Source organism: Haliotis asinina, chromosome 7 (assembly GCF_037392515.1).
Source record: "Haliotis asinina isolate JCU_RB_2024 chromosome 7, JCU_Hal_asi_v2, whole genome shotgun sequence".
NCBI classification, from domain to species: Eukaryota; Metazoa; Mollusca; class Gastropoda; order Lepetellida; family Haliotidae; genus Haliotis; species Haliotis asinina.
In genome coordinates, this window is record NC_090286.1 from 18630592 (window position 1) to 18649710 (window position 19119).

A 19119-nucleotide genomic window follows, 5' to 3' on the forward strand; every position below is an offset into this window, starting at 1 on the left:
TTCTGCCCCCAGGTCGATGGTATCCACCGTCCTAACAGTAAAGATAACGAATAGGTTAATGTTTCATATCACTGATACTTACTACATAGATAATGAATATCAAAAGTATATGCATTTTCGTGAGAGAAACGCTGTAACCTCAAACACAAGTTGTAACTTGCTCATGACGCCATTGTTTTCTTCCAAATAGAGTTGGAAATACCTGCCTGTCTGGTCCTCTGTCGCCCTGTTGAAGAATCCTTCGTCCACTTCTGTCCATGAAGTGTCTTCTCGGCAGTCGTCCTCCCTCTGGGGGACTTCAGGGTCCAATTCTGCCCCCAGGTCGATGGCATCCACGGTCCTAACAGTAAAGATAACGAATAGGTAAATGTTTCATATCACTGATACTTACTACATAGATAATGAATATCAAAAGTATATGGATTTTCGTGAGAGAAACGCTGTAACCTCAAACACAAGTTGTAACTTGCTCATGACGCCATTGTTTTCTTCCAAATAGAGTTGGAAATACCTGCCTGTCTGGTCCTCTGTCGCAATGCCGAAGAATCCTTCGTCCACTTCTGTCCATGGAGTGTATTCTCGGCAGTCGTCCTGCCTCTGGGGGACTTCAGGGTCCAATTCTGCCCCCAGGTCGATGGTATCCACGTTCCTAACAAAAAAGATAACAAATAGGTTAATGTTTCATATCACTGATACTTGCTACATAGATAATGAATATCAAAAGTATATGCATTTTCGTGAGAGAAACGCTGTAACCTCAAACACAATTTGTAACTTGCTCATGACGCCATTGTTTTCTTTCAAATAGAGTTGGAAATACCTGCCTGTCTGGTCCTCTGTCACCCTGCCGAAGAATCCTTCGTCCACTTCTGTCTATGGAGTGTCTTGTCGGCAGTCGTCCTGCCTCTGGGGGACTTCCGGGTCCAATTCTGCCCCCAGGTCGATGGTATCCACGGTCCTAACAGTAAAGAAAACGAGTAGGTTAATGTTTCATATCACTGATACTTACTACATAGATAATGAATATAAAAAAAATATGCATTTTGGTGAGAGAAACGCTGTAACCTCAAACACAAGTTGTAACTTGCTCATGACGCCATTGTTTTCTTTCAAATAGAGTTGGAAATACCTGCCTGTCTGGTCCTCTGTCGCCCTGCCGAAGAATCCTTCGTCCACTTCTGTCCATGGAGCGTCTTCTCGACAGTCGTCCTGCCTCTGGGGGACTTCAGGGTCCAATTCTGCCCCCAGGTCGATGGCATCCACGGTCCTAAAAATAAAGATAACAAATAGGTTAATGTTTCATATCACTGATACTTACTACAGAGATAATGAATATCAAAAGTATATGGATTTTCGTGAGAGAAACGCTGTAACCTCAAACACAAGTTGTAACTTGCTCATGACGCCATTGTTTTCTTTCAAATAGAGTTGGAAATACCTGCCTGTCTGGTCCTCTGTCGCCCTGCCGAAGAATACTTCATCCACTTCTGTCCATGGAGTGTCTTCTCGGCAGTCGTCCTGCCTCTGGGGGACTTCAGGGTCCAATTCTGCCCCCAGGTCGATGGTATCCACGGTCCTAACAGTAAAGATAACAAATAGGTTGATGTTTCATATCACTGATACTTACTACATAGATAATGAATATCAAAAGTATATGCATTTTAGTCAGAGAAACGCTGTAACCTCAAACACAAGTTGCAACTTGCTCATGACGCCATTGTTTTCTTTCAAACAGAGTTGGAAATACCTGCCTGTCTGGTCCTCTGTCGCCCTGCCGAAGAATTCTTCGTCCACTTCTGTCCATGGAGCGTCTTCTCGGCAGTCGTCCTGCCTCTGGGGGACTTCAGGGTCCAATTCTGCCCCAAGGGCGATGGTATCCACGGTCCTAACAGTAAAGATAACGAATAGGTTAATGTTTCATATCACTGATACTTACTACATAGATAATGAATATCAAAAGTATATGCATTTTCGTGAGAGAAACGCTGTAACCTCAAACACAAGTTGTAACTTGCTTATGATGGCATTGTTTTCTTCCAAATAGAGTTGGAAATACCTGCCTGTCTGGTCCTCTGTCGCCCTGCCGAAGAATCCTTCGTCCACTTCTGTCCATGGAGCATCTTCTCAGCAGTCGTCCTGCCTCTGGGGGACTTCAGGGTCCAATTCTGCCCCCAGGTCGATGGTATCCACGGTCCTAACAGTAAATAAAACGAGTAGGTTAATGTTTCATATCACTGATACTTACTACATAGATAATGAATATAAAAAAAATATGCATTTTCGTCAGAGAAACGCTGTAACCTCAAACACAAGTTGTAACTTGCTCATGACGCCATTGTTTTCTTCCAAATAGAGTTGGAAATACCTGCCTGTCTGGTCCTCTGTCGCCCTGCCGAAGAATCCTTCGTCCACTTCTGTCCATGGAGCGTCTTCTCGGCAGTCGTCCTGCCTCTGGGGGACTTCAGGGTCCAATTCTGCCCCCAGGTCGATGGTATCCATGGTCCTAATAGTAAAGTGAATATATTTTACATTATTGGTACTTACTGTGTCTATAAATGAAAGTCAAATGGCAACACGTGAAAAAATCTCAATCATGAAACTGAAGCTGTAACTTTGCAGTAGACGTCATGGTAAACAAGGTTGCATTGTATTTTATGTTTTCTTCAAAAAAGTGTTTGAAAGAAACAGTTGCTTGCGTAAAAGGGCAAAGAACATTCTACATAATTCATGCTTCCAACACAGATTATGACTGTGTGAGTGTACATTTTACACCGCTTTTAGCAATATACCAGCTATATCACGGTGAGCAAGAACAAATATATGCTTCACACATCATTCCCATATGGGAAATCGAATTAGGGTTGTTTGGAGCGTCATGAGCAAACGCTTTAACCATTCGGTTATACTACGATCCCCATAGATTTAAATACAAAACAAATATGTCGGGGCGTGAAAACAAAAATTAATCTAAATATTAAATTGAAATATTGAAATACTTTACCAGCAGGTGGCCGCACAGTCGTCCAGTACACTGACTCTCAAAGTGACCATCCGGGACTTGCTTTGTCTCGAGCTACCTACTGAAGGACGGAATGGTGGGTTAACACTAAGTTATGCCATCTATAGATAGCATCGTACAGGGCATGCACGAAGGGGGCCCTATCTACACTAAAACCTAAATCTACCAGTCAAGTGCAGTCAGCATTGGGCCTACTGGGGATGCTGAAAAGACTGGGGCCACAGAGTGTGCCACCCCTAAACTAGTTGGGTTGCTGTAACAACCATCCTGACTGTACAATCAGGCCCTAACACCGAACCTACTCCATGTACAGTCGGCGAGGGGCTACGCGGAGAGCGGACGTACTATGGAGCCACCATGAGACAAAAGCTCATCCCATCGGTCCCTCGGAGAGCCAGAGTACTAAAGTCCAGGTGGAAGGGTTTAGAGGGACACAACACCAAATCCAGAATGTGCCAGGGTTCCTGCGTCTGAAAGAAATGAGTCATGCATAAGCATCAGGAATCACATTTCTTGCGTATGTAGTTTGGTTTAACAACAGCGAGTAAGTGTGGTTTTATGCCGCTTTGGCAATATTCCAACGACAGGCCTCAGAAGTGGGTGTGAGCCATAGTATTTAAGTGGGAACTCGAACACTGCCACTGAATGTGGCGTGCCAACACTTGAACAACTAGGCTACACTACCACTTCGTTTACATGCAGACACCAGTATCAACCTTTCCCATCTATACCTAAATGGCTGTGACTATGCTTGTTGTAAGAGGTGACTAACGGGATTGAGTGGTCAGGCTCGCTGACTTGGTTCACACATGTCATCGGTTCCGAATTGTGCAGATCGATGCTCATGTTGTTGATCACTGGATTGTCGGATCCAGACTACATTATCTACAGATCGTCATCATATAGCTGGAATATTGATGAGTGCAGCACAAAACTAAACTCACTCACTCACTTCTAAAATGGATGTACACTATGAGAAAAAGAGTGTACAAAGAATATTAAATAAAAGACGCATATATGTATTTTCCTCCAAATAGAGGTGGAAACACCTGCCTGTCTGGTCCTCTGTCACCCTGCCGAAGAATTCTTGGTCCACTTCTGTCCATGGAGTGTCTTCTCGGCAGTCGTCCTGCCTCTGGGGGACTTCAGGGTCCAATTCTGCCCCCAGGTCGATGGCATCCACGGTCCTAACAGTAAAGATAACAAATAGGTTAATGTTTCATATCACTGATACTTACTACATAGATAATGAATATCAAAAGTATATGCATTTTCGTGAGAGAAACGCTGAAACCTCAAACACAAGTTGTAACTTGCTTATGATGGCATTGTTTTCTTTCAAATAGAGTTGGAAATACCTGCCTGTCTGGTCCTCTGTCGCCCTGTTGAAGAATCCTTCGTCCACTTCTCTCCATGGAGTGTCTTCTCGGCAGTCGTCCTGCCTCTGGGGGACTTCAGGGTCCAATTCTGCCCCCAGGTCGATGGTATCCACGGTCCTAACAGTAAAGATAACGAATAGGGTAATGTTACATATCACTGATACTTACTACATAGATAATGAATATCAAAAGTATATGCATTTTCGTGAGAGAAACGCTGTAACCTCAAACACAAGTTGTAACTTGCTCATGACGCCATTGTTTTCCTCGAAATAGAGTTGGAAATACCTGCCTGTCTGGTCCTCTGTCGCCCTGACGAAGAATCCTTCGTCCACTTCTGTCCATGAAGTGTCTTCTCGGCAGTCGTCCTGCCTCTGGGGGACTGCAGGGTCCAATTCTGCCCCCAGGTCGATGGTATCCACGGTCCTAACAGTATAGATAACAAATAGGTTAATGTTTCATATCACTGATACTTACTACATAGATAATGAATATCAAAAGTATATGCATTTTCGTGAGAGAAACGCTGAAACCTCAAACACAAGTTGTAACTTGCTCATGACGCCATTGTTTTCTTTCAAATAGAGTTGGAAATACACTATGAGAAAAAGAGTGTACAAAGAATATTAAACAAAAGACGCATATATGTATTTTCCTCCAAATAGAGGTGGAAACACCTGCCTGTCTGGTCCTCTGTCACCCTGCCGAAGAATTCTTGGTCCACTTCTGTCCATGGAGTGTCTTCTCGGCAGTCGTCCTGCCTCTGGGGGACTGCAGGGTCCAATTCTGCCCCCAGGTCGATGGTATCCACGGTCCTAACAGTATAGATAACAAATAGGTTAATGTTTCATATCACTGATACTTACTACATAGATAATGAATATCAAAAGTATATGCATTTTCGTGAGAGAAACGCTGAAACCTCAAACACAAGTTGTAACTTGCTTATGATGGCATTGTTTTCTTTCAAATAGAGTTGGAAATACCTGCCTGTCTGGTCCTCTGTCGCCCTGTTGAAGAATCCTTCGTCCACTTCTGTCCATGGAGTGTCTTCTCGGCAGTCGTCCTGCCTCTGGGGGATTGCAGGGTCCAACTCTGCCCCCAGGTCGATGGTATCCACGGTCCTAACAGTAAAGATAACGAATAGGGTAATGTTTCATATCACTGATACTTACTACATAGATAATGAATATCAAAAGTATATGCATTTTCGTGAGAGAAACGCTGTAACCTCAAACACAAGTTGTAACTTGCTCATGACGCCATTGTTTTCCTCGAAATAGAGTTGGAAATACCTGCCTGTCTGGTCCTCTGTCGCCCTGACGAAGAATCCTTCGTCCACTTCTCTCCATGGAGTGTCTTCTCGGCAGTCGTCCTGCCTCTGGGGGACTGCAGGGTCCAATTCTGCCCCCAGGTCGATGGTATCCACGGTCCTAACAGTAAAGATAACGAATAGGTTAATGTTTCATATCACTGATACTTACTACATAGATAATGAATATCAAAAGTATATGCATTTTCGTCAGAGAAACGCTGTAACCTCAAACACAAGTTGTAACTTGCTCATGACGCCATTGTTTTCTTTCAAATAGAGTTGGAAATACTTGCCTGTCTGGTCCTCTGTCGCCCTGCCGAAGAATCCTTCGTCCACTTCTGTCCATGGAGTGTCTTCTCGGCAGTCGTCCTGCCTCTGGGGGACTTCAGGGTCCAATTCTGCCCCCAGGTCGATGGTATCCACGGTCCTAACAGTAAAGATAACGAATAGGTTAATGTTTCATATCACTGATACTTACTACATAGATAATGAATATCAAAAGTATATGCATTTTCGTGAGAGAAACGCTGTAACCTCAAACACAAGTTGTAACTTGCTCATGACGCCATTATTTTCTTTCAAATAGAGTTGGAAATACCTGCCTGTCTGGTCCTCTGTCGCCCTGCCGAAGAATCCTTCGTCCACTTCTGTCCATGGAGCGTATTCTCGGCAGTCGTCCTGCCTCTGGGGGACTTCAGGGTCCAATTCTGCCCCCAGGTCGATGGTATCCACAGTCCTAACAGTAAAGATAACGAATAGGTAAATGTTTCATATCACTGATACTTACTACATAGATAATGAATATTAAAAGTATATGCATTTTCGTGAGAGAAACGCTGTAACCTCAAACACAAGTTGTAACTTGCTCATGACGCCATTGTTTTCCTCGAAATAGAGTTGGAAATACCTGCCTGTCTGGTCCTCTGTCGCCCTGACGAAGAATCCTTCGTCCACTTCTGTCCATGAAGTGTCTTCTCGGCAGTCGTCCTGCCTCTGGGGGACTGCAGGGTCCAATTCTGCCCCCAGGTCGATGGAATCCACAGTTCTAACGGTAAAGATAACGAATAGGTTAATGTTTCATATCACTGATACTTACTACATAGATAATGAATATTAAAAGTATATGCATTTTCGTGAGAGAAACGCTGTAACCTCAAACACAAGTTGTAACTTGCTCATGACGCCATTGTTTTCTTTCAAATAAAGTTGGAAATACCTGCCTGTCTGGTCCTCTGTCGCCCTGCCAAAGAATCCTTCGTCCACTTCTGTCTATGGAGTGTCTTCTCGGCAGTCGTCCTGCCTCTGGGGGACTTCAGGGTCCAATTCTGCCCCCAGGTCGATGGTATCCACGGTCCTAACAGTACAGATAATGAATAGGTTAATGTTTCATATCACTGATACTTACTACATAGATAATGAATATCAAAAGTACATGCATTTTCGTGAGAGAAACGTTGTAACCACAAACACAAGTTGTAACTTACTCATGACGCCATTGTTCTCTTTCAAATAGAGTTGGAAATACCTGCCTGTCTGGTCCTCTGTCGCAATGCCGAAGAATCCTTCGTCCACTTCTCTCCATGGAGTGTCTTCTCGGCAGTCGTCCTGCCTCTGGGGGACTTCAGGGTCCAATTCTGCCCCCAGGTCGATGGTATCCACGGTCCTAACAGTAAAGATAGCAAATATGTTAATGTTTCATATCACTGATACTTACTACATAGATAATGAATATCAAAAGTATATGCATTTTCGTGAGAGAAACGCTGTAACCTCAAACACAAGTTGTAACTTGCTCATGACGCCATTGTTTTCTTTCAAATAGAGTTGGAAATACCTGCCTGTCTGGTCCTCTGTCGCCCAGCCGAAGAATCCTTCGTCCACTTCTGTCCATGGAGTGTCTTCTCGGCAGTCGTCCTGCCTCTGGGGGAGTTACGGGTCCAATTCTGCCCCCAGGTTGATGGTGTCCATGGTCCTAACAGTAAAGATAACGAATAGGTTAATGTTTCATTTCACTGTACTTACTACATAGATAATGAATATCAAAAGTATATGCATTTTCGTGAGAGAAACGCTGTAACCTCAAACACAAGTTGTAACTTGCTCATGACGGCATTGTTTTCTTTCAAATAGAGTTGGAAATACCTGCCTGTTTGGTCCTCTGTCGCCGTGCCGAAGAATCCTTCGTCCACTTCTGTCCATGGAGTGTCTTCTCGGCAGTCGTCCTGGCTCTGGGGGACTTCAGGGTCCAATTCTGCCCCCAGGTCGATGGTATCCACCGTCCTAACAGTAAAGATAACGATTAGGTTAATGTTTCATATCACTGATACTTACTACATAGATAATGAATATCAAAAGTATATGCATTTTCGTGAGAGAAACGCTGTAACCTCAAACACAAGTTGTAACTTGCTCATGACGGCATTGTTTTCTTTCAAATAGAGTTGGAAATACCTGCCTGTCTGGTCCTCTGTCGCCCTGACGAAGAATCCTTCGTCCACTTCTGTCTATGGAGTGTCTTCTCGGCAGTCGTCCTGCCTCTGGGGGACTTCAGGGTCCAATTCTGCCCCCAGGTCGATGGTATCCACGGTCCTAACAGTAAAGATAACGAATAGGTTAATGTTTCATATCACTGATACTTACTACATAAATAATGAATATCAAAAGTATATGCATTTTCTTGAGAAAAACGCTGTAACCTCCAACACAAGTTGTAACTTGCTCATGACGCCATTATTTTCTTTCAAATAGAGTTGGAAATACCTGCCTGTCTGGTCCTCTGTCGCCCTGCCGAAGAATCCTTCGTCCACTTCTGTCCATGGAGTGTCTTCTCGGCAGTCGTCCTGCCTCTGGGGGACTTCAGGGTCCAATTCTGCCCCCATTTCGATGGTATCCACGGTCCTAACAGTAAAGATAACGATTAGGTTAATGTTTCATATCACTGATACTTACTACATAGATAATGAATATCAAAAGTATATGCATTTTAGTGAGAGAAACGCTGTAACCTCAAACACAAGTTGTAACTTGCTCATGATGGCATTGTTTTCTTCCAAATAGAGTTGGAAATACCTGCCTGTCTGGTCCTCTGTCGCCCTGCCGAAGAATCCTTCGTCCACTTCTCTCCATGGAGTGTCTTCTCGGCAGTCGTCCTGCCTCTGGGGGACTTCCGGGTCCAATTCTGCCCCCAGGTTGATGGTATCCATGGTCCTAACAGTAAAGATAACGAATAGGTAAATGTTTCATATCACTGATACTTACTACATAGATAATGAATATCAAAAGTATATGCATTTTCGTGAGAGAAACGCTGTAACCTCAAACACAAGTTGTAACTTGCTCATGACGGCATTGTTTTCTTTCAAATAGAGTTGGAAATACCTGCCTGTCTGGTCCTCTGTCGCCCTGACGAAGAATCCTTCGTCCACTTCTGTCTATGGAGTGTCTTCTCGGCAGTCGTCCTGCCTCTGGGGGACTTCAGGGTCCAATTCTGCCCCCAGGTCGATGGTATCCACGGTCCTAACAGTAAAGATAACGAATAGGTTAATGTTTCATATCACTGATACTTACTACATAAATAATGAATATCAAAAGTATATGCATTTTCTTGAGAAAAACGCTGTAACCTCCAACACAAGTTGTAACTTGCTCATGACGCCATTATTTTCTTTCAAATAGAGTTGGAAATACCTGCCTGTCTGGTCCTCTGTCGCCCTGTCGAAGAATCCTTCGTCCACTTCTGTCCATGGAGCGTCTTCTCGGCAGTCGTCCTGCCTCTGGGGGACTTCCGGGTCCAATTCTGCCCCCAGGTCGATGGTATCCACGGTCCTAACAGTAAAGATAACGAATAGGTTAATGTTTCATATCACTGATACTTACTACATAGATAATGAATATCAAAAGTATATGCATTTTCGTGAGAGAAACGCTGTAACCTCAAACACAAGTTGTAACTTGCTCATGACGCCATTGTTTTCTTTCAAATAGAGTTGGAAATACCTGCCTGTCTGGTCCTCTGTCGCCCTGCCGAAGAATCCTTCGTCCACTTCTGTCCATGGAGTGTCTTCTCGGCAGTCGTCCTGCCTCTGGGGGACTTCAGGGTCCAATTCTGCCCCCAGGTCGATGGTATCCACCGTCCTAACAGTAAAGATAACGATTAGGTTAATGTTTCATATCACTGATACTTACTACATAGATAATGAATATCAAAAGTATATGCATTTTAGTGAGAGAAACGCTGTAACCTCAAACACAAGTTGTAACTTGCTCATGATGGCATTGTTTTCTTCCAAATAGAGTTGGAAATACCTGCCTGTCTGGTCCTCTGTCGCAATGCTGAAGAATCCTTCGTCCACTTCTGTCCATGGAGTGTCTTCTCGGCAGTCGTCCTGCCTCTGGGGGACTTCAGGGTCCAATTCTGCCCCCAGGTCGATGGCATCCACGGTCCTAACAGTATAGATAACAAATAGGTTAATGTTTCATATCACTGATACTTACTACATAGATAATGAATATCAAAAGTATATGCATTTTCGTGAGAGAAACGCTGTAACCTCAAACACAAGTTGTAACTTGCTCATGACGCCATTGTTTTCTTTCAAATAGAGTTGGAAATACCTGCCTGTCTGGTCCTCTGTCGCCCTGCCGAAGAATCCTTCGTCCACTTCTGTCCATGGAGTGTCTTCTCGGCAGTCGTCCTGCCTCTGGGGGACTTCCGGGTCCAATTCTGCCCCCAGGTCGATGGTATCCACGGTCCTAACAGTAAAGATAACGAATAGGTTAATGTTTCATATCACTGATACTTACTACATAAATAATGAATATCAAAAGTATATGCATTTTCTTGAGAAAAACGCTGTAACCTCCAACACAAGTTGTAACTTGCTCATGACGCCATTATTTTCTTTCAAATAGAGTTGGAAATACCTGCCTGTCTGGTCCTCTGTCGCCCTGTCGAAGAATCCTTCGTCCACTTCTGTCCATGGAGCGTCTTCTCGGCAGTCGTCCTGCCTCTGGGGGACTTCCGGGTCCAATTCTGGCCCCAGGTCGATGGTATCCACGGTCCTAACAGTAAAGATAACGAATAGGTTAATGTTTCATATCACTGATACTTACTACATAGATAATGAATATCAAAAGTATATGCATTTTCGTGAGAGAAACGCTGTAACCTCAAACACAAGTTGTAACTTGCTCATGACGCCATTGTTTTCTTTCAAATAGAGTTGGAAATACCTGCCTGTCTGGTCCTCTGTCGCCCTGCCGAAGAATCCTTCGTCCACTTCTGTCCATGGAGTGTCTTCTCGGCAGTCGTCCTGCCTCTGGGGGACTTCAGGGTCCAATTCTGCCCCCAGGTCGATGGTATCCACCGTCCTAACAGTAAAGATAACGATTAGGTTAATGTTTCATATCACTGATACTTACTACATAGATAATGAATATCAAAAGTATATGCATTTTAGTGAGAGAAACGCTGTAACCTCAAACACAAGTTGTAACTTGCTCATGATGGCATTGTTTTCTTCCAAATAGAGTTGGAAATACCTGCCTGTCTGGTCCTCTGTCGCAATGCTGAAGAATCCTTCGTCCACTTCTGTCCATGGAGTGTCTTCTCGGCAGTCGTCCTGCCTCTGGGGGACTTCAGGGTCCAATTCTGCCCCCAGGTCGATGGCATCCACGGTCCTAACAGTATAGATAACAAATAGGTTAATGTTTCATATCACTGATACTTACTACATAGATAATGAATATCAAAAGTATATGCATTTTCGTGAGAGAAACGCTGTAACCTCAAACACAAGTTGTAACTTGCTCATGACGCCATTGTTTTCTTTCAAATAGAGTTGGAAATACCTGCCTGTCTGGTCCTCTGTCGCCCTGCCGAAGAATCCTTCGTCCACTTCTGTCCATGGAGTGTCTTCTCGGCAGTCGTCCTGCCTCTGGGGGACTTCAGGGTCCAATTCTGCCCCCAGGTCGATGGTATCCACGGTCCTAACAGTAAAGAAAACAAATAGGTTAATGTTTCATATCACTGATACTTACTACATAGATAATGAATATCAAAAGTATATGCATTTTAGTGAGAGAAACGCTGTAACCTCAAACACAAGTTGTAACTTGCTCATGACGCCATTGTTTTCTTTCAAATAGAGTTGGAAATACCTGCCTGTCTGGTCCTCTGTCGCCCTGCCGAAGAATCCTTCGTCCACTTCTCTCCATGGAGTGTCTTCTCGGCAGTCGTCCTGCCTCTGGGGGACTTCAGGGTCCAATTCTGCCCCCAGGTTGATGGTATCCATGGTCCTAACAGTAAAGATAACGAATAGGTTAATGTTTCATATCACTGATACTTACTACATAGATAATGAATATCAAAAGTATATGCATTTTCGTCAGAGAAACGCTGTAACCTCAAACACAAGTTGTAACTTGCTCATAACGCCATTGTTTTCTTCCAAATAGAGTTGGAAATACCTGCCTGTCTGGTCCTCTGTCGCCCTGTCGAAGAATCCTTCGTCCACTTCTGTCCATGGAGTGTCTTCTCGGCAGTCGTCCTGCCTCTGGGGGACTTCAGGGTCCAATTCTGCCCCCAGGTCGATGGTATCCACGGTCCTAACAGTAAAGATAACGAATAGGTTAATGTTTCATATCACTGATACTTACTACATAGATAATGAATATAAAAAAAATATGCATTTTCGTGAGAGAAACGCTGTAACCTCAAACACAAGTTGTAACTTGCTCATGACGCCATTGTTTTCTTTCAAATAGAGTTGGAAATACCTGCCTGTATGGTCCTCTGTCGCCCAGCCGAAGAATCCTTCGTCCACTTCTGTCCATGGAGCGTCTTCTCGGCAGTCGTCCTGCCTCTGGGGGACTTCAGGGTCCAATTCTGCCCCCAGGTCGATGGTATCCATGGTCCTAATAGTAAAGTGAATATATTTTACATTATTGGTACTTACTGTGTCTATAAATGAAAGTCAAATGGCAACACGTGAAAAAATCTCAATCATGAAACTGAAGCTGTAACTTTGCAGTAGACGTCATGGTAAACAAGGTTGCATTGTATTTTATGTTTTCTTCAAAAAAGTGTTTGAAAGAAACAGTTGCTTGCGTAAAAGGGCAAAGAACATTCTACATAATTCATGCTTCCAACACAGATTATGACTGTGTGAGTGTACATTTTACACCGCTTTTAGCAATATACCAGCTATATCACGGTGAGCAAGAACAAATATATGCTTCACACATCATTCCCATATGGGAAATCGAATTAGGGTTGTTTGGAGCGTCATGAGCGAACGCTTTAACCATTCGGTTATACTACGATCCCCATAGATTTAAATACAAAACAAATATGTCGGGGCATGAAAACAAAAATTAATCTAAATATTAAATTGAAATATTGAAATACTTTACCAGCAGGTGGCCGCACAGTCGTCCAGTACACTGACTCTCAAAGTGACCATCCGGGACTTGCTTTGTCTCGAGCTACCTACTGAAGGACGGAATGGTGGGTTAACACTAAGTTATGCCATCTATAGATAGCATCGTACAGGGCATGCACGAAGGGGACCCTATCTGCACTAAAACCTAAATCTACCAGTCAAGTGCAGTCAGCATTGGGCCTACTGGGGATGCTGAAAAGACTGGGGCCACAGAGTGTGCCACCCCTAAACTAGTTGGGTTGCTGTAACAACCATCCTGACTGTACAATCAGGCCCTAACACCGAACCTACTCCATGTACAGTCGGCGAGGGGCTACGCGGAGAGCGGACGTACTATGGAGCCACCATGAGACAAAAGCTCATCCCATCGGTCCCTCGGAGAGCCAGAGTACTAAAGTCCAGGTGGAAGGGTTTAGAGGGACACAACACCAAATCCAGAATGTGCCAGGGTTCCTGCGTCTGAAAGAAATGAGTCATGCATAAGCATCAGGAATCACATTTCTTGCGTATGTAGTTTGGTTTAACAACAGCGAGTAAGTGTGGTTTTATGCCGCTTTGGCAATATTCCAACGACAGGCCTCAGAAGTGGGTGTGAGCCATAGTATTTAAGTGGGAACTCGAACACTGCCACTGAATGTGGCGTGCCAACACTTGAACAACTAGGCTACACTACCACTTCGTTTACATGCAGACACCAGTATCAACCTTTCCCATCTATACCTAAATGGCTGTGACTATGCTTGTTGTAAGAGGTGACTAACGGGATTGAGTGGTCAGGCTCGCTGACTTGGTTCACACATGTCATCGGTTCCGAATTGTGCAGATCGATGCTCATGTTGTTGATCACTGGATTGTCGGATCCAGACTACATTATCTACAGATCGTCATCATATAGCTGGAATATTGATGAGTGCAGCATAAAACTAAACTCACTCACTCACTTCTAAAATGGATGTAGACTATGAGAAAAAGAGTGTACAAAGAACATTAAACAAAAGATGCATATATGTATTTTCCTCCAAATAGAGGTGGAAACACCTGCCTGTCTGGTCCTCTGTCACCCTGCCGAAGAATTCTTGGTCCACTTCTGTCCATGGAGTGTCTTCTCGGCAGTCGTCCTGCCTCTGGGGGACTTCAGGGTCCAATTCTGCCCCCAGGTCGATGGCATCCACGGTCCTAACAGTAAAGATAACAAATAGGTTAATGTTTCATATCACTGATACTTACTACATAGATAATGAATATCAAAAGTATATGCATTTTAGTGAGAGATACGTTGTAACCTCAAACACAAGTTGTAACTTGCTCATGACGCCATTGTTTTCTTTCAAATAGAGTTGGAAATACCTGCCTGTCTGGTCCTCTGTCGCCCTGCCGAAGAATCCTTCGTCCACTTCTGTCCATGGAGTGTCTTCTCGGCAGTCGTCCTGCCTCTGGGGGACTTCAGGGTCCAATTCTGCCCCCAGGTCGATGGCATCCACGGTCCTAACAGTATAGATAACAAATAGGTTAATGTTTCATATCACTGATACTTACTACAGAGATAATGAATATCAAAAGTATATGCATTTTCGTGAGAGAAACGCTGTAACCTCAAACACAAGTTGTAACTTGCTCATGACGCCATTGTTTTCTTTCAAATAGAGTTGGAAATACCTGCCTGTTTGGTCCTCTGTCGCCCTGACGAAGAATCCTTCGTCCACTTCTGTCCATGGAGTGTCTTCTCGGCAGTCGTCCTGCCTCTGGGGGACTTCAGGGTCCAATTCTGCCCCCAGGTTGATGGTATCCATGGTCCTAACAGTAAAGATAACGAATAGGTTAATGTTTCATATCACTGATACTTACTACATAGATAATGAATATCAAAAGTATATGCATTTTCGTCAGAGAAACGCTGTAACCTCAAACACAAGTTGTAACTTGCTCATGACGGCATTGTTTTCTTTCAAATAGAGTTGGAAATACCTGCCTGTCTGGTCCTCTGTCGCCCTGCCGAAGAATCCTTCGTCCACTTCTGTCCATGGAGTGTCTTCTCGGCAGTCGTCCTGCCTCTGGGGGACTTCAGGGTCCAATTCTGCCCCCAGGTCGATGGTATCCACGGTCCTAACAGTAAAGATAACGAATAGGTTAATGTTTCATATCACTGATACTTACTACATAGATAATGAATATCAAAAGTATATGCATTTTCGTCAGAGAAACGCTGTAACCTCAAACACAAGTTGTAACTTGCTCATGACGGCATTGTTTTCTTTCAAATAGAGTTGGAAATACCTGCCTGTCTGGTCCTCTGTCGCCCTGCCGAAGAATCCTTCGTCCACTTCTGTCCATGGAGTGTCTTCTCGGCAGTCGTCCTGCCTCTGGGGGACTTCAGGGTCCAATTCTGCCCCCAGGTCGATGGTATCCATGGTCCTAATAGTAAAGTGAATATATTTTACATTATTGGTACTTACTGTGTCTATAAATGAAAGTCAAATGGCAACACGTGAAAAAATCTCAATCATGAAACTTGAAGCTGTAACTTTGCAGTAGACGTCATGGTAAACAAGGTTGCATTGTATTTTATGTTTTCTTCAAAAAAGTGTTTGAAAGAAACAGTTGCTTGCGTAAAAGGGCAAAGAACATTCTACATAATTCATGCTTCCAACACAGATTATGACTGTGTGAGTGTACATTTTACACCGCTTTTAGCAATATACCAGCTATATCACGGTGAGCAAGAACAAATATATGCTTCACACATCATTCCCATATGGGAAATCGAATTAGGGTTGTTTGGAGCGTCATGAGCGAACGCTTTAACCATTCGGTTATACTACGATCCCCATAGATTTAAATACAAAACAAATATGTCGGGGCGTGAAAACAAAAATTAATCTAAATATTAAATTGAAATATTGAAATACTTTACCAGCAGGTGGCCGCACAGTCGTCCAGTACACTGACTCTCAAAGTGACCATCCGGGACTTGCTTTGTCTCGAGCTACCTACTGAAGGACGGAATGGTGGGTTAACACTAAGTTATGCCATCTATAGATAGCATCGTACAGGGCATGCATGAAGGGGACCCTATCTGCACTAAAACCTAAATCTACCTGTCAAGTGCAGTCAGCATTGGGCCTACTGGGGATGCTGAAAAGACTGGGGCCACAGAGTGTGCCACCCCTAAACTAGTTGGGTTGCTGTAACAACCATCCTGACTGTACAATCAGGCCCTAACACCGAACCTACTCCATGTACAGTCGGCGAGGGGCTACGCGGAGAGCGGACGTACTATGGAGCCACCATGAGACAAAAGCTCATCCCATCGGTCCCTCGGAGAGCCAGAGTACTAAAGTCCAGGTGGAAGGGTTTAGAGGGACACAACACCAAATCCAGAATGTGCCAGGGTTCCTGCGTCTGAAAGAAATGAGTCATGCATAAGCATCAGGAATCACATTTCTTGCGTATGTAGTTTGGTCTAACAACAGCGAGTAAGTGTGGTTTTATGCCGCTTTGGCAATATTCCAACGACAGGCCTCAGAAGTGGGTGTGAGCCATAGTATTTAAGTGGGAACTCGAACACTGCCACTGAATGTGGCGTGCCAACACTTGAACAACTAGGCTACACTACCACTTCGTTTACATGCAGACACCAGTATCAACCTTTCCCATCTATACCTAAATGGCTGTGACTATGCTTGTTGTAAGAGGTGACTAACGGGATTGAGTGGTCAGGCTCGCTGACTTGGTTCACACATGTCATCGGTTCCGAATTGTGCAGATCGATGCTCATGTTGTTGATCACTGGATTGTCGGATCCAGACTACATTATCTACAGATCGTCATCATATAGCTGGAATATTGATGAGTGCAGCATAAAACTAAACTCACTCACTCACTTCTAAAATGGATGTAGACTATGAGAAAAAGAGTGTACAAAGAATATTAAACAAAAGATGCATATATGTATTTTCCTCCAAATAGAGGTGGAAACACCTGCCTGTCTGGTCCTCTGTCACCCTGCCGAACAATTCTTGGTCCACTTCTGTCCATGGAGTGTCTTCTCGGCAGTCGTCCTGCCTCTGGGGGACTTCAGGGTCCAATTCTGCCCCCAGGTCGATGGCATCCACGGTCCTAACAGTAAAGATAACAAATAGGTTAATGTTTCATATCACTGATACTTACTACATAGATAATGAATATCAAAAGTATATGCATTTTAGTGAGAGAAACGTTGTAACCTCAAACACAAGTTGTAACTTGCTCATGACGCCATTGTTTTCTTTCAAATAGAGTTGGAAATACCTGCCTGTCTGGTCCTCTGTCGCCCTGTTGAAGAATCCTTCGTCCACTTCTGTCCATGGAGTGTCTTCTCGGCAGTCGTCCTGCCTCTGGGGGACTTCAGGGTCCAATTCTGCCCCCATTTCGATGGTATCCACGGTCCTAACAGTATAGAAAACAAATAGGTTCATGTTTCATATCACTGATACTTACTACATAGATAATGAATATCAAAAGTATATGCATTTTCGTGAGAGAAACGCTGTAACCTCCAACACAAGTTGTAACTTGCTCATGACGCCATTGTTTTCTTTCAAATAGAGTTGGAAATACCTGCCTGTCTGGTCCTCTGTCGCCCTGCCAAAGAATCCTTCTTCCACTTCTGTCTATGGAGTGTCTTCTCGGCAGTCGTCCTGCCTCTGGGGGACTTCAGGGTCCAATTCTGCCCCCAGGTCGATGGTATCCACGGTCCTAACAGTAAAGATAACGAATAGGTTAATGTTTCATATCACTGATACTTACTACATAGATAATGAATATCAAAAGTATATGCATTTTCTTGAGAAAAACGCTGTAACCTCCAACACAAGTTGTAACTTGCTCATGACGCCATTATTTTCTTTCAAATAGAGTTGGAAATACCTGCGTGTCTGGTCCTCTGTCGCCCTGCCGAAGAATCCTTCGTCCACTTCTGTCCATGGAGTGTCTTCTCGGCAGTCGTCCTGCCTCTGGGGGACTTCAGGGTCCAATTCTGCCCCCAGGTCGATGGTATCCACGGTCCTAACAGTAAAGATAATGAATAGGTTAATGTTTCATATCACTGATACTTACTACATAGATAATGAATATCAAAAGTATATGCATTTTCGTGAGAGAAACGTTGTAACCTCCAACACAAGTTGTAACTTGCTCATGACGCCATTGTTTTCTTTCAAATAGAGTTGGAAATACCTGCGTGTCTGGTCCTCTGTCGCCCTGCCGAAGAATCCTTCGTCCACTTCTGTCCATGGAGTGTCTTCTCGGCAGTCGTCCTGCCTCTGGGGGACTTCAGGGTCCAATTCTGCCCCCAAGTCGATGGTATCCACGGTCCTAACAGTAAAGATAACGATTAGGTTAATGTTTCATATCACTGATACTTACTACATAGATAATGAATATCAAAAGTATATGCATTTTAGTGAGAGAAACGCTGTAACCTCAAACACAAGTTGTAACTTGCTCATGATGGCATTGTTTTCTTCCAAATAGAGTTGGAAATACCTGCCTGTCTGGTCCTCTGTCGCAATGCTGAAGAATCCTTCGTCCACTTCTGTCCATGGAGTGTCTTCTCGGCAGTCGTCCTGCCTCTGGGGGACTTCAGGGTCCAATTCTGCCCCCATTTCGATGGTATCCACGGTCCTAACAGTATAGATAACAAATAGGTTAATGTTTCATATCACTGATACTTACTACATAGATAATGAATATCAAAAGTATATGCATTTTCGTGAGAGAAACGTTGTAACCTCAAACACAAGTTGTAACTTGCTCATGACGCCATTGTTTTCTTTCAAATAGAGTTGGAAATACCTGCCTGTCTGGTCCTCTGTCGCCCTGCCGAAGAATCCTTCGTCCACTTCTGTCCATGGAGTGTCTTCTCGGCAGTCGTCCTGCCTCTGGGGGACTTCAGGGTCCAATTCTGCCCCCAGGTCGATGGTATAG

General features: G+C 43.9%; 2 long non-coding RNA genes across 2 annotated transcripts; both read right to left on the reverse strand.

Annotated features, from left to right (window-relative positions):
* Nucleotides 1-2374: 2374 nt before the first annotated feature.
* LOC137291858 (uncharacterized) lies at nt 2375-4190 on the reverse strand. The gene is made up of 3 exons (XR_010957288.1): nt 4073-4190; nt 3002-3489; nt 2375-2503 (listed from the first exon to the last, which is right to left on the reverse strand). It is a non-coding gene; the product is annotated as an uncharacterized lncRNA (long non-coding RNA).
* Nucleotides 4191-12494: 8304 nt separating this feature from the next.
* LOC137291819 (uncharacterized) lies at nt 12495-14312 on the reverse strand. Its single transcript, XR_010957284.1, has 3 exons — nt 14198-14312; nt 13127-13614; nt 12495-12628 (listed from the first exon to the last, which is right to left on the reverse strand). It is a non-coding gene; the product is annotated as an uncharacterized lncRNA (long non-coding RNA).
* Between the last annotated feature and the right edge of the window lie 4807 nt (nt 14313-19119).